This window comes from Schistocerca americana, unplaced genomic scaffold, assembly GCF_021461395.2.
Source record: "Schistocerca americana isolate TAMUIC-IGC-003095 unplaced genomic scaffold, iqSchAmer2.1 HiC_scaffold_52, whole genome shotgun sequence".
NCBI classification, from domain to species: domain Eukaryota; kingdom Metazoa; phylum Arthropoda; class Insecta; order Orthoptera; family Acrididae; genus Schistocerca; species Schistocerca americana.
This window is the reverse complement of record NW_025726258.1, coordinates 1,347,991-1,360,828: the sequence shown is the minus strand read 5'-3', so window position 1 is coordinate 1,360,828 and position 12,838 is coordinate 1,347,991.

Here is a 12,838-nt window from a genome sequence, read left to right as displayed (position 1 = left end):
TGCCGGCGCCGGCGGCGGGGGGGCGGCCGAGGGCGGCAAGGCTCGTGCTGGCGGTGCCAAGAAGAAGCGCGCCGCTCCGGCCAGCAAGGAGAAGAAGGGCGCCCGTGCGGCCGGCGCAAAGAAGGCTGGTGGCGTGAAGGCGGCGACCGGTCGGAAGGCGGGCGCCGCCAAGAAGGCGTCTGCGGCGTCGGCCGCTCCCGCGGGTGCGAAGAAGGCGGCTGCGGCCAAGCCGGCCAAGGCCAAGTCGCCGTCGAAGGCGAAGAAGGCCGCCAAGGTTCCGACGAAGAAGCCGAAGGCGCCGCGCCCGAAGAAGGCGACGACGCCGTCTAAGGCGAAGGCTTCGCCCAAGAAGAAGAAGTAGAGTAGAGGAGAAAGAGATGGGAGAAAGGAAGGGTTTGGCGCTTGACTCCGTCGTCCCCACCCCCCGTCGTCGTCTAGTGGCGCGCAAGAGACGCGCGGCCCAAAACGGCCCTTCTCAGGGCCATCAAAGCACGTCGGGGAAGGTTTTGATTGTCGTGTTGCGTTTGGTGTGGGTGTCTGTCTGGCGTTTCTGTATGCCCGTGGGGATGCTGTTTGCGTGCCGTGGTGGTTGGATTGCGGGGGTCGGTGGCGGGTGTGGGCGGCGGTAGCGGTAAGCGGTGTTGTTGTTGTTGTTGTTGTTGTCGTGGTTGATTGTCGCCGTGTTTGTGGCGGCGGCCGACGGTTGGTTTTCTGTCACGTTGTTTTGTTTGAATACGTTGGTTGGCTTGCCTGCGTTCGTTCTTCTCGGATGTCTGTCTTGTCGAGTCGAGTCGTGTCTGGTCTTTGTTTTGTTTTGTTCCTTTGTGTGTGTGTGTGTTATGTTTTGCAACGGGGGGCACGTTGAGATGTGGAAGGAGTCGGCGGGGATTTCGGTGGCGTGTAGAGCGAGCGAGCGCGCCTGCCTGGCCGTTGGCCGTCGGAGTGGAGTGCGGGTTTTTTTGTTTTCGAAACGAAAGCGGCGGCCGGCCAGCCACCCGTGCGGTGTGACGTCGGCCGTTGGGTATTGTGCGCTTTGAGCGCCGGGGAGGGATGATGTGTGATTGTTGCGCGCTGCTAGCAGGCAGGCAGAGTGAGCGGGTGTGGCGGACGGACGGGAAGTGGTGGTTTTTGTTTTTGGGTTGCGGGGCGAGAGGCAGGCGACCGACAAAGTTTGCTCGCGACGGAGAGATGTTAGTGGCCCTGAAAAGGGCCGTTTTTGTTTGTGCGGTGCGGTGCCGCGGCGCGGTTTAGGCGCGCTCGCCGCGGATGCGGCGCGCGAGCTGGATGTCCTTGGGCATGATGGTGACGCGCTTGGCGTGGATTGCGCACAGGTTGGTGTCTTCGAAGAGGCCGACGAGGTAGGCCTCGCTGGCCTCCTGCAGGGCCATGACTGCGGAGCTCTGGAAGCGCAGGTCGGTCTTGAAGTCCTGGGCGATCTCGCGCACTAGGCGCTGGAATGGCAGCTTGCGGATGAGCAGCTCTGTGCTCTTCTGGTAGCGCCTGATTTCTCGCAGGGCGACGGTGCCCGGCCTGTAGCGGTGGGGCTTCTTGACGCCTCCGGTGGCGGGCGCGCTCTTCCTCGCCGCCTTGGTGGCGAGCTGTTTGCGCGGCGCCTTTCCGCCGGTGGACTTGCGGGCCGTTTGCTTTGTGCGGGCCATGGCGGTAGCGGTAGCGGAGCGGCGTGCGTGGAGGTTAGGTGCGGCGCGGCGTCCGGTGCTGCCTTGACAACGGGCCCGCGCGCCTCCGTGCTGCGCTTATATGCCCTCGGTTGCGCGTGGTGGGGGGAGGGCGGGCCAGAGTCTATATAGGGGGGCGGCGGGCGCGCGCTTCGCTTACTCGGCCGTTGAGAGCTCGTGAAGAGGTTTTCTGTGCTGTGGGCGCTGCGGAGAGCAAATTGTCGTGCGTTGTTTTGACAACGCGTGCAAATTGTCGTGTTCCGCGCCTCGCAGCATGGGAAAGAAGGGTGCGCAGAGGAAACCTGCCGCTACGAAGGGTCCTTCGGTTGTGCGACTCTCTGAGTCTGCCGACCGTGCAAGGAACTCCTGTGAAGACGAGTCGCGGCCAGTCCCCCCTTTGTACGTCAAGTGCAAAGGCGGGTGGACAGCGCTGTTCGACACCATGACGAAATGCGCTCGGAACGAGGTGGTCTACGAGTCTGTTGATACAGACTCGCTGATCTGCGTTCGAGCCGCAAACGTGGCCGACCACAGGGCGATCAAGGTCGCAGTGGCCGACCACATCGTCGACGCGCCGCCGGCGCGTGAGAAGGCACCTTCCGTAGGAAGGATGAAGACGACTAAGGCACTCCTCAGGGGGTTGCCTTGGTGCTGTGACGAGGCAGCGGTCCGGGAAGGGCTGCTGCGAGCCGGGTTTGGTAATGCAGCCGCAAGGTTGCACAACCGGACCAACAGGAAGAGGGCGCCGCTCTATGCCGTGACCGTGCAAACGGTCGACGGCGGGAGCGACATCTTCGACTTGCGGAAGTTGCTGGGCTTCCCGGTTACGACGGAAGCTCTCCCGACCGCCATGGATCCTCAGCCCCAGTGCTTCAGGTGCCAGGGCGAGGGCCATGTTGCGAAGTATTGCCGCAACGCGGCGCGGTGCGTCAAGTGCTCAGGTGAGCACGACAGCCGCGCCTGCGACCGCGGCAGCAACGCTCTGCCGACTTGTGTCCGGTGTGGCGGCCCGCACGTCGCCAGCTGGCGCGGTTGCGCGGCTTTCTCTAGCCGCAGCCGTGCCGGGGGCGGCGAAGCGGCCGCGGCCGCACCGACGCAGCAGCAGAAGAGAAGACGACGTCGGAAACGGCGTAGGGCGGAGAACAGCCCGGTGCAGCTGAGGGATGGCGCAGCAGCAGATCCACCTGCCAGGGGCGGGGACGGCCGCTCGGAAACGGGCCGCCAGGACGCAGCTCGCCCTCCCGCGAAGAGATGTGACCTCGAGCTCGGCATCGCCGTGAAGGAGGCCACAGCAGCGCTCAAAGCCGTAATGGCGGTGGAGAGGGCTGCCTTCGCAGCCGCCGTGGCTGCAGAGAAGGAAGAGGCCTTGAGGCAACTGCGTGCAGTCTTCGCCCAAGGCCTCAGTGCAGTCGTACCTGCGAACACTCCTGCGACCTCGCAGAAGGACGTTCGCGCGCCTGTCCCAGCGGTTGCCCCAGCAGCACCGCAGGTGAAAGGTGCAAAGAAGAAAACCGCCAGGGCAGTCTTCATCGCGCAAGCGTCGCCGCGCTGCCGCGCCGAACTTTTGTGTTACAGGGAGTAAGCCACTGCGGCCGGCCCAGGAGACAACGAGGGAGCCCAGCCGCGGCACCGGACTGACCCAGCGAACGACCACGCAGTACATAGGTAACGTTGCACGATACCTCACGCTAACCCCCCTCACCTTGCATGCTCTGTCGCAGCTAGCAAACCGCTACTGCTCTTACTTCCCGTCCTACTGTCGCAGAGGTTTTTTTCCCTTGGCGCTGGCCTTGGCACTTTTTTTCCTCTGCTCTTACAACCGCTACCCTTCGATCGCTTTCGACCACTACTATCTCCTGATGGACCATGTTAATGAGTAGCCTTACCCAGACGCATGGATAACATCACAGCCTGCATCCTGTGACGCCTTGATTCAAAACTAACATGCATACGGAGGTGACAGTAGAACTTTTGTGTTGGTCACCACGTTGGTGCGGGCGTGGAGGGGCCCCATCCTTTATAAAAAAAAGCGCTGGGCGCAGACCGTAGCCGACTCGCCAGCCGCTGCAGCTGCTGTTTGTGCACGTTTTGCTTTGCCCGAGGAAGGAAGGATGACAGGCCGCGGCAAGGGAGGAAAGGGGCTCGGCAAGGGTGGCGCCAAGCGGCACCGCAAGGTGTTGCGCGACAACATCCAGGGCATCACGAAGCCCGCCATCCGCCGCCTGGCTCGCAGGGGCGGCGTGAAGCGCATCTCTGGTCTGATCTACGAGGAGACCCGCGGGGTGCTGAAGGTGTTCCTGGAGAACGTGATCCGCGACGCGGTGACGTACACTGAGCACGCCAAGCGCAAGACTGTGACGGCCATGGACGTGGTGTACGCCCTGAAGAGGCAGGGGCGCACCCTGTACGGTTTCGGCGGTTAGGCTGCGTCGCAGCGGGCGCTGGCCTTCCCGCGGCCGTGCTTGTGGGTGGGAGAGACTAGAAAACGGCCCTTTTCAGGGCCACCACACTGTTCGGAAGTTGAAAAGTGCGAAAGAGTCTGTGTTGTTGCTGCGTGTGTGCGCTGTGTTGTTTGTTTGTTTGTTTGTTTCTTTCTTTCTTTCCGTTTTGAGCGACGTGATGTGACTGGGAGGGGAGAAGGAAAGGAAACGTGTCATGTGGCTGGCTGTGTGTGGAGCTGCTTCGTTTGTGTGTTTGTTATTGTGTGTCTTTGTATCGATCGCGACGGAGATGGCGGGCTGTGTGTTGTTGTGCGAGAGGCGGTGATTATTTGCTTGCGTGGTTTGGCTCTGTGTGTTTGTTTGCGGCGGCGTTGGGGTTTCCGAGGCAAGGCGTGTGGGCATAGGCGGCCGGATCAGCTGTTTCGTTCGTGTCGACGGCCGTTGCGCGCGGGAGTGGAGGGCGGTGTGTCGACACGCCTCCCTTTAACAATGGTCATTATTGCTGCCGTTGTCGGTTTGGAAGGCGACTGCGACCGTGCAAAATGTGTGTGTGTGTGTGTGTTGGGCCACACGGGCTGTGTGGACGACAAGATGGCGGACGTGCGCCGGCGGCGGCTGTGCTGTGACAGTGCAAAGTTAAAACAAAACAAGGTGCGGCGAGGACGACTGAAATTTTGCTTTGGACGTAGGTTTGTGTGGTGGCCCTGAAAAGGGCCGATTGTTGTGGGCCGAGCCGGCAAAGCGCGTTGCGTGCAGGGGAGCACGCGGCGCTGCGATTGCCTGGCCTCCTTTAGGCCTTCTTCTCGGTCTTCTTTGGCAGCAGGACGGCCTGGATGTTGGGCAGGACACCACCCTGTGCGATGGTGACGCCCGACAGGAGCTTGTTGAGCTCCTCGTCGTTGCGGATGGCAAGCTGCAGGTGGCGCGGGATGATGCGCGTCTTCTTGTTGTCGCGGGCCGCGTTTCCGGCCAGCTCGAGCACCTCAGCCGCGAGGTACTCCATGACGGCGGCGAGGTAGACGGGCGCCCCGGCGCCGACGCGCTCTGCGTAGTTTCCCTTGCGCAGGAGGCGGTGGATTCTGCCGACCGGGAACTGGAGCCCAGCCCTGCTTGAGCGGGACTTTGACTTGCCCTTGACTTTGCCTCCCTTTCCGCGTCCGGACATGGCGATGGGCTAGCGACGGTGCACACGAAACGGAAACGAAAACGACCGGTGCGAGCGGCAGCGAGTCGAGCAGCGGAGTGCGTGCCGGCGCAGCCGGGGTGGGGGTGCTTTATGGGCTCGGGTGCGGCGGCCGGTTGCGCGCGCGCCCCATTGGTCGGCGGCCGCAACAGGGCGAGCTGGTAAAGGTGCGGCGGCGGCTGGCGGCGGGTGCCACTGTGTGGGGAGACGCTGACTAGAGCGGAGCGCTTGCTACTGGTGTTGCTGCTGCCGTACGTTGGTTCGAGATGCCGCCCAAGACTAGCGGGAAGGCCGCCAAGAAGGCTGGCAAGGCGCAGAAGAACATTTCGAAGGGCGACAAGAAGAAGAAGCGCAAGAGGAAGGAGAGCTATGCCATCTACATCTACAAGGTGCTGAAGCAGGTGCACCCTGACACGGGCATCTCGTCGAAGGCGATGAGCATCATGAACAGCTTCGTGAACGACATTTTCGAGCGCATTGCGGCCGAGGCTTCTCGCCTGGCGCACTACAACAAGCGCTCGACCATCACGTCCCGCGAGATCCAGACCGCTGTGCGGCTGTTGCTGCCTGGCGAGCTGGCCAAGCACGCCGTGAGCGAGGGCACGAAGGCGGTGACCAAGTACACGAGCTCCAAGTAAGGAGGTGGCTCTGGAATGGAAGGAAGGATGGAGAAGGCTCCTCCGTTGCGAGAGCGGCAAAACGGCCCTTTTCAGGGCCACCAACTTGCCTTTTGCGGGAAGGGCGGAATTGTTGTTGTTGTTGTTTGTGTGGACGGCTGTGATGTATGTGTGCATTTTGATTGTGGGTGGGGGGGCGCGTCAAAGCGTGTTGCGCGGGGTACGGCCACGAGGTTGGTCGCCGTGGCGTGGAATGGTGGCACGCCTCGTTGGCGTGGTTTTTGACCCATTGGTGTTGTTGGTGTGTGTGTGTGTGTGTGTTACCCGTCTGCGAGGGGGGACAGTGCGATCGGCGACTTTTGTGTCACCGTAACGACGGCCGTTTGCGGGTTTGTTTTTTTTGCACATCATACATGGCGAGGGTGAAATGTGAAATGTTTTTGTTTGGTTTTTTTTTTGCCGCCCACTATTCCCTTTGCTGTACGCCGAGTTTGACAATGGTGCGACGTAACTGCAGCGTGGAGGTGTGTGAGTGACGTTGAAATGAACGTGCCATTAAGACGCATTGTTGTTGTATTGTACTGTACGTGTACGGCGACACGCACGATGATGTACCATTCGACTCTGATGTTTGATAGCCGTGTCTGACTGATTGCGTACGACGCACGCACACCGATGTCGTCATTCAAGATGCACGCTAGACGACGACGGCGGCGGTCGTTTGTTTGGCGAATGTCTGTACACGTGTTTGTCTGTGTCCATCCGGTATGTATTTGTTTGTTTGAAAGTGTTTTGTGTGTCGGTGACGTGGTCCGATCCGTCGCCCCCTGAGTAACTGTCGATCGGCGCGATAGACCGGCGTCACGCAACTGAACCGAAGTCTTGGGCACACCCGTCATACTGTTGTACACCGTCGCGCTGAGAACGGTAACGAAAGGTTGACTTTGATCGGTCGAATGTCTGGGCAGAACGTGAGGAATGAGGCAAGAGTGCAAGGAGGGGGGGCAAAAGAGAGAGGAAGGGAAAAAGGGGAGAAACGCATTCGTAGAGCAACGGAACGTTCCCGTGTCGGAGGCGTATTGGAGCCGCACTGAAATGCGTTTAACGGCGGCGCGGCTGCAAGTGTCTGCCGTGGTGAACGTTACCTTTGACGGCTGCATTGGGCTTTGCCTTTGCCTTTGCTTTCGCTTTCGCTTTCGCGTTCGCGTTCGCTTTCGCTTTCCCGGATGTACGTAACGTTTGTTGATATGGTTCTGAGGAAGAGTGTATGACAGTGCCGTGCCGTCCATGTTCGTGTGCCCTCCCATTGTGTGTATGCTATTGTCTGTGTACTTGAATGATGTATGTAGGTGTTAGTGGACATGTTTTACCAGTGGGGGGAAATGGATCGTCGATAGTTGCCGTCACTCTGTCACGGTCGAGATGACGCACCCTCCGTACAGAAAGGTGTCGAGAAAGTGAGTGAGTGTGTGTGTGTGTGTGTGTGTGTGCGTCCGTGAATTGGCAGTGTTTGGAGGTGGGCGTGCCCTGGATGTGGCCCGGAAAAGGCTGTTCGTTAGGCGGTAGTGTTGTGTGGACAGGGGAGGGGCATGCGTAACGCTGCTGGCATGGCATTTCGGGAGATGGGAGGGGGCAAACGAGGAAACGAGGAGCGGCGGCCAAAGACGGGACGGGGAGGGGCGCGGTGTGGGTGGCTTGCGCCTGTGCTCGGCGTTGTGGTTTGTGCAAAAGAGGAGGAGAAAAACAATGTGAGTTGCCAGGGAGGGGAGCGGTGTTGTGGTTGTCGTGGTGTAGCCGCAGACGCGGCTGTCAGTGAACGTGGCGAGACGGACGGATGCGCGGAGGGGCGGGGGCGGCGCATTTCGCCGGTGCCGTGCCGTGCCATGCCATGCCTGAAAGCCGCGTGGTCGCTGTGTTGTTGGTGGCGTGGGGGCGAGGAGAGTACCGTACGGGTGTGCTTGTGCGCCGGAAATGGCACACTGCGCCCGCCCGTCTCGGAGGCTGATGGCTGTGGTGTGGAAATGGGGCGCGGTGATGTTGAAGCAGTTGAAGAACAGAAAAGAAACCAAGAAAACGGAAGGCGTGATGCGGCGGTGGTGGTGAGAGCGGGAAAAACAAAACAACAAAAAAAAAAAAAAAAAACAACAAAAAAAAAGAAGGAAAAACAACAAGAAACAAAAAAGAAAACAAAAAGTCTATCAATATTAAAATGTAAATGGAAATGGAAATGGACCCAGGTATAACCTCCCTGCACAAATAGCAGAGAGTCCGATGACAATAAAAATGTGCCAGAATGTTAACGTCCCTACAAAACAAACCCAACGATAATATTAATGAAAGAGTGAACCGTATGTAACATTGCAACAGACATAATGAAACCTGATAAATTGTATAAGGGCAGCAGCGTTGACCTTTGGCCCTGTATTCAGAATAAAAAGAGCCAAAGATCGTTACCCCAATGAAAAAGACACTGAAACACGTATGTAACATAGTAGCGATGGCGAGACATTGTAGCATCTGTGACCAGAGAGTTTGCGCTGGACTGCGCGAGTGTTGCGAGCGGTTCTCAGTCAGTCAGTCAGTCAGTCAGTCAGTCTGTCAGTAGTCGTTGCGAGTCCGTAGCTCTGTGTAGTTGAGGGCTGTACTCTGTCAGTAGTCGTCGCGTGCAGTACGCTAATAGTCGTCATGCAGAGCGGTCGGTCAGTAGTAGCAGCCGAGTGCGGTTGTGTGATGTAGGCGGTCGGCAACACTGGTCAAGATGGTGAATAAGGTATACTGTTAATTAATATAATCATTAGATAATGAAAAATTGTATTTATTGTAATTATTCTCCAACAAGTTCCCCAATAATAGGTTTTATTTCAAAAGCATTTTTCAAACATTTAATTTTGTATTGAACTAAAGAGTTCGTTGCACTTCACATTTCATTCCACTTCTTTGAAGAAAAATGCCACTAAAATCACAAAAAAAGAGAATATTATTATTTGCAATGCAGTTCCTTCAAGCGCTGCGCAACAACCAGAGCAGAAATGTGACATCCATTTATTCGGAGGTAAGACTTTAATTCTGATTGTTTTGCACAGGGCCAAAGACCGATATTTCGGTTTAATTGAAGTTTCTTGTCACTGAACGGACTTTTTTAAATGTTGTGTGAAGACTTTATATTTGAGTCAGATTGCGAATTTCACATTTTTGTTGCCATTTTCAATACCTCTCATTGTGGGCGAGGTTACAATTAGCGCAATGTCCATTAGCATCCGTAAATAACATTGTCCATTGTTTTAAATTTTGCTGGGAGGTTACAACACACACACAAAAAAAAAACAAAAAAAACAAAAAATTGCATTTATATCCGCTCCTCAATTGTAGATACCCGTTACACAGCTGTGTGCAATGAATGAGTGCTGGCTGGTAATTAATTGCACTCCTTGGAGGGAAATGCCATAGGAAGTAGTCTTTAAAACGTGAATGTTTTTCGTTAAGAGACAAAAGTTACTTTAGAAAAAAAGTAATAGTGGGGCTTTTGTTGTTGAACAAAATAAGTACAATGAACATACGTTATCAGATTTGCGCAATGCAGCGTCACACCACCTTTTGATTGTAACACAATATACTATACATCGTCCCGAACCGTGACCAGAGTCGCGAGACGAGCAGAGCACGCCGCCGACGCCCGCTCAGTACAACCGTCCACCCGCTACTACTGTCGACCGACTACTACCTCTCCCGACTCGCGCTACAATATATATAACAACTGTTCCTGGCGACCCGGTGCGTGCCACTACTGTCGTCTGGCGCGGTCCAAGCGCCGACTAGCAGCGAGAAAGAACTCTCTGGTCAGACAGAGATGCTGTCATGCCTCGCCATCGCTCTGGTAATGAATACATACGTGTTGCAGCGTGCGTACCACCGGAACACGCAGTGGCGGAGCCAAAGACTGTGTTGTCGAGGTCGAGTGCGAGTGGGAAGAGAGGCAGCGTCGGCACGGAGATGCAAGCGAGCGCGAGACGCACGGGGGCTGCGGCGTGGCGCGTTTGCGGTCGGCGCCTTTGGTGGCAACGGCCGGGACAAGCAGCGGTGTATGGTGTGGTGCGGGGCGGACAGGGGCGGCGGTGGACGGGGAGGAGGCGGCGCGACGACGGCATGGGGGCGAAAACGGGACGGGGGACGGCGGATGTTGAGAGGCGTCACGCGCGGACAGGACACAGACACAGAGACACACAGATTGGAAAGGGAGGGTGCGCGGTTAGTAGTTGGGAATGTGCGTACCGTGCGGGATGGGAGTGGGCGAGGAACACGGTCGTGGCCCCTGTTTTGGGTGCGTGTGATGACGTCGGTGTGTTGTGGGAAGGGAAGGTGCTGTGGCGGCGGCGCGTAATGGGCGTAGGCCGAAAAGAGAAAGGAACGTGGGCAGTGTGTTGGCAAGCGTCGGTTCGACTGCGACGTTGATGGGCAGGGCAGGGCAGGGCAGGGCAAGGTTAATGGTGGTAGGAGTAGGCGTGTGGGCGCAAAAAATCTGCCGCTGCAGGCGGTGCCGTAACCGCCATGGCGGGAAGGAGAGAGGGCCAAAGAAAGAAAGAAAGAAAGAAAGAAGAAAACAAAAAAAAAAAACAAAAAAAGGAGGGGGGGGCGAAAGTGGAGAGGCGGTGGTGTGAGAAGGGCGGGGGCGGAAGGAAGGCAGGAAGGACAAGAGGCGAGGCGACGGCTTGCTTTGTGTATCGGTCGGTCTCTGGCTATGCTTCGTTTTCTGCAGCAGGGTCGGTGCGCGGCGTGGCTCGCGGCAGTGGGAACGCCTGGTGGCTGGACGGCCAGCAATGCGGTTGGATGGGCGGCCACAGCACCGCACCTGTGCCCGAGGAGGAGACGCTGGCGGCGGGCCCTGAGGTGAGGCCGGCTCGGCTGGGGCTGGGGCTGTGGATGTGTAGGTGTGCGCCGCTGCTGCAACAACGAGTAAAACGCGAGAAGGAGGGATGGCGGTAGAGAGAAAAAAAAAAAAAAAAAAAAAAAAGGTCGTGTTGTGTTGATGCGCAGGCAGACGCGTACAGAGGGACGAGCCCGGTCTGCAGCAGGGTGTGGCCGTGCCGAGTGCAGAGCAGCGGCGGCTCGGTTCGGTTCGGCCCGGCCCGGCCCGGCGGGCCGCGCTGTTGTCGCGGACGTGAGCGCCCCCTGGCGGGTGGCCGGAGGCGGCGCGGCGTGTTGGACGTGTGGCTGGTGGCAGTGCACAATTTGCGAGTGGCTGGCGGTGTGGTGTGGCGGTTGGCGCGTCGGGCGGCGGAGAGGTATGTGTTGCGGGCGCCCTTTGCTGCGCTGCGTCGTTGCGTGTGCCGTACAGGGCGGGCGCTTGTCGACTGTGTGGGCGGTGTGGCGAATTGGCGTGAAACGGCTGCCGAGAGGTGTGTGGTAGCGAGCCGGTCGGTGGTGTCAGTGCGAAGGGGAATGTGCGTGCGTTTGGCGGTTTCGGTGTGCTTTTTGCGGCGTGAGAGTGGGAATTAGTGGGGCCGGCTGTTGTGTTGGTTCCTTGTGTCTTGTGTCGCGTAGCTTGATGGCAACGTGGAAGGACGCCGGTTTCGTTTCGAGCCTTGCGTGTGGTTGTCGACGTTGACTGGTTGGCGTGTGCCGATGCACGTGCATGTGTGGGTCGCGAGTGCGTTTTTGGCTGGCTGTGTGTGTGTGTGTGTGTGTGTTTTTGGGGGGGAAGGGGGAGGCGGTGGTGAAAGTGCAGTCGTTGCCACGGGCGTCGTCGGGTGGGGCTGGGGCTGTGCGTCGTGGCGGAAAGGTGGTAGGTTGCGGGAAGCGAGCCCGTCGTTGACGGTGTCGCGTGAGTTGTGAATCGAGTGGGGCGCGGGGCGCGGGACAGGAGCAGCGTGCCGCTGCGTCGTGGTCGTCAGCAGAGGCTGTGCGTGTGCTTGTCCTTTTTGTGGGCGGTTCGTGCGAGGCGTTTTTTTTTTTTTGTTTTGTGTTGCCCTAGTTGTTAGTTTATTTTGTTTGTGTTTGTTATTTTGAGACGACGACTGGTTGGTGGCGTGCGCGCGAAGTGGCGGTGTGCGCTTCCCGTGTCGTTTGTGTTGTTTGGTTTTTTTGTTTTTGTGTGTTTTTTGTTTTTTGCACTGGGCCCCGGTGGGTGGGTGCGTGTGTGTCGATTGCCGGCTGGCGAAAGGTGCGCCATCGGCGGGGTGGGTCGCCGGCACAAGTAGAGGCGGCGGCGTTGTTGCTGTTGTTGTGTGGTGTTTGTTTTGTTCGGCTGTGTCGGCGAGCTGTGTTGCGGTGCGTGTGAATGGTGGTGCAAAAGTGCTGGCGTTGGGGCTGCGACTGCGACGGCGGCGAGCCGCGGGCGCGCCATTGATAGTGATGTTGTGAACAGCGGCTGTGTACGGTAGTGGTGTTGTTGTAGCACGACGTGCATCCGGGCCGGCGCGGAAAGCGCAGTTGCGGGCGGTTGCCCTTCGGTGCCAGCCATGTCGCGTGAGCGGCGGGTTGCTCTGGTGTCGACACGTGGTGCTCTGGGTTGTTGTGTGGTGCCCTTTGGCCGGTGGGGGTGGTTCGCGTGTGTCTCGTTCGCGCTCGGTGTCTGGTCGTGGTCGTGCTGCTCCCCCGTCTGTCGGCGGTTTCCGACGTCGTCTGTACGTTTTTGTTCGTTTGCGGCGTGCCTGCCGACGTCGTCCCGTCGCGACCTTTCAACCGAAAGTGTGGCGCCCGAAGGTGAACGAACGTAACCCTGACCTCGGCGCTTTACGCTGAGCCGAGCGAACCGAACCGAACCTGTGGTGTGGCGAGGTGAGCTCAGCCTGTGAGCCCCTAACGTCTACGTAAGGTAAGCTGTCCGGCTCACGCCTCACGTTTGAACGCCTTTTTAACCTACGTTTGACGCTTCTCAACCTAGCACTAACCTAACCTAACCTAACCTAACCTAACCTAACCTAA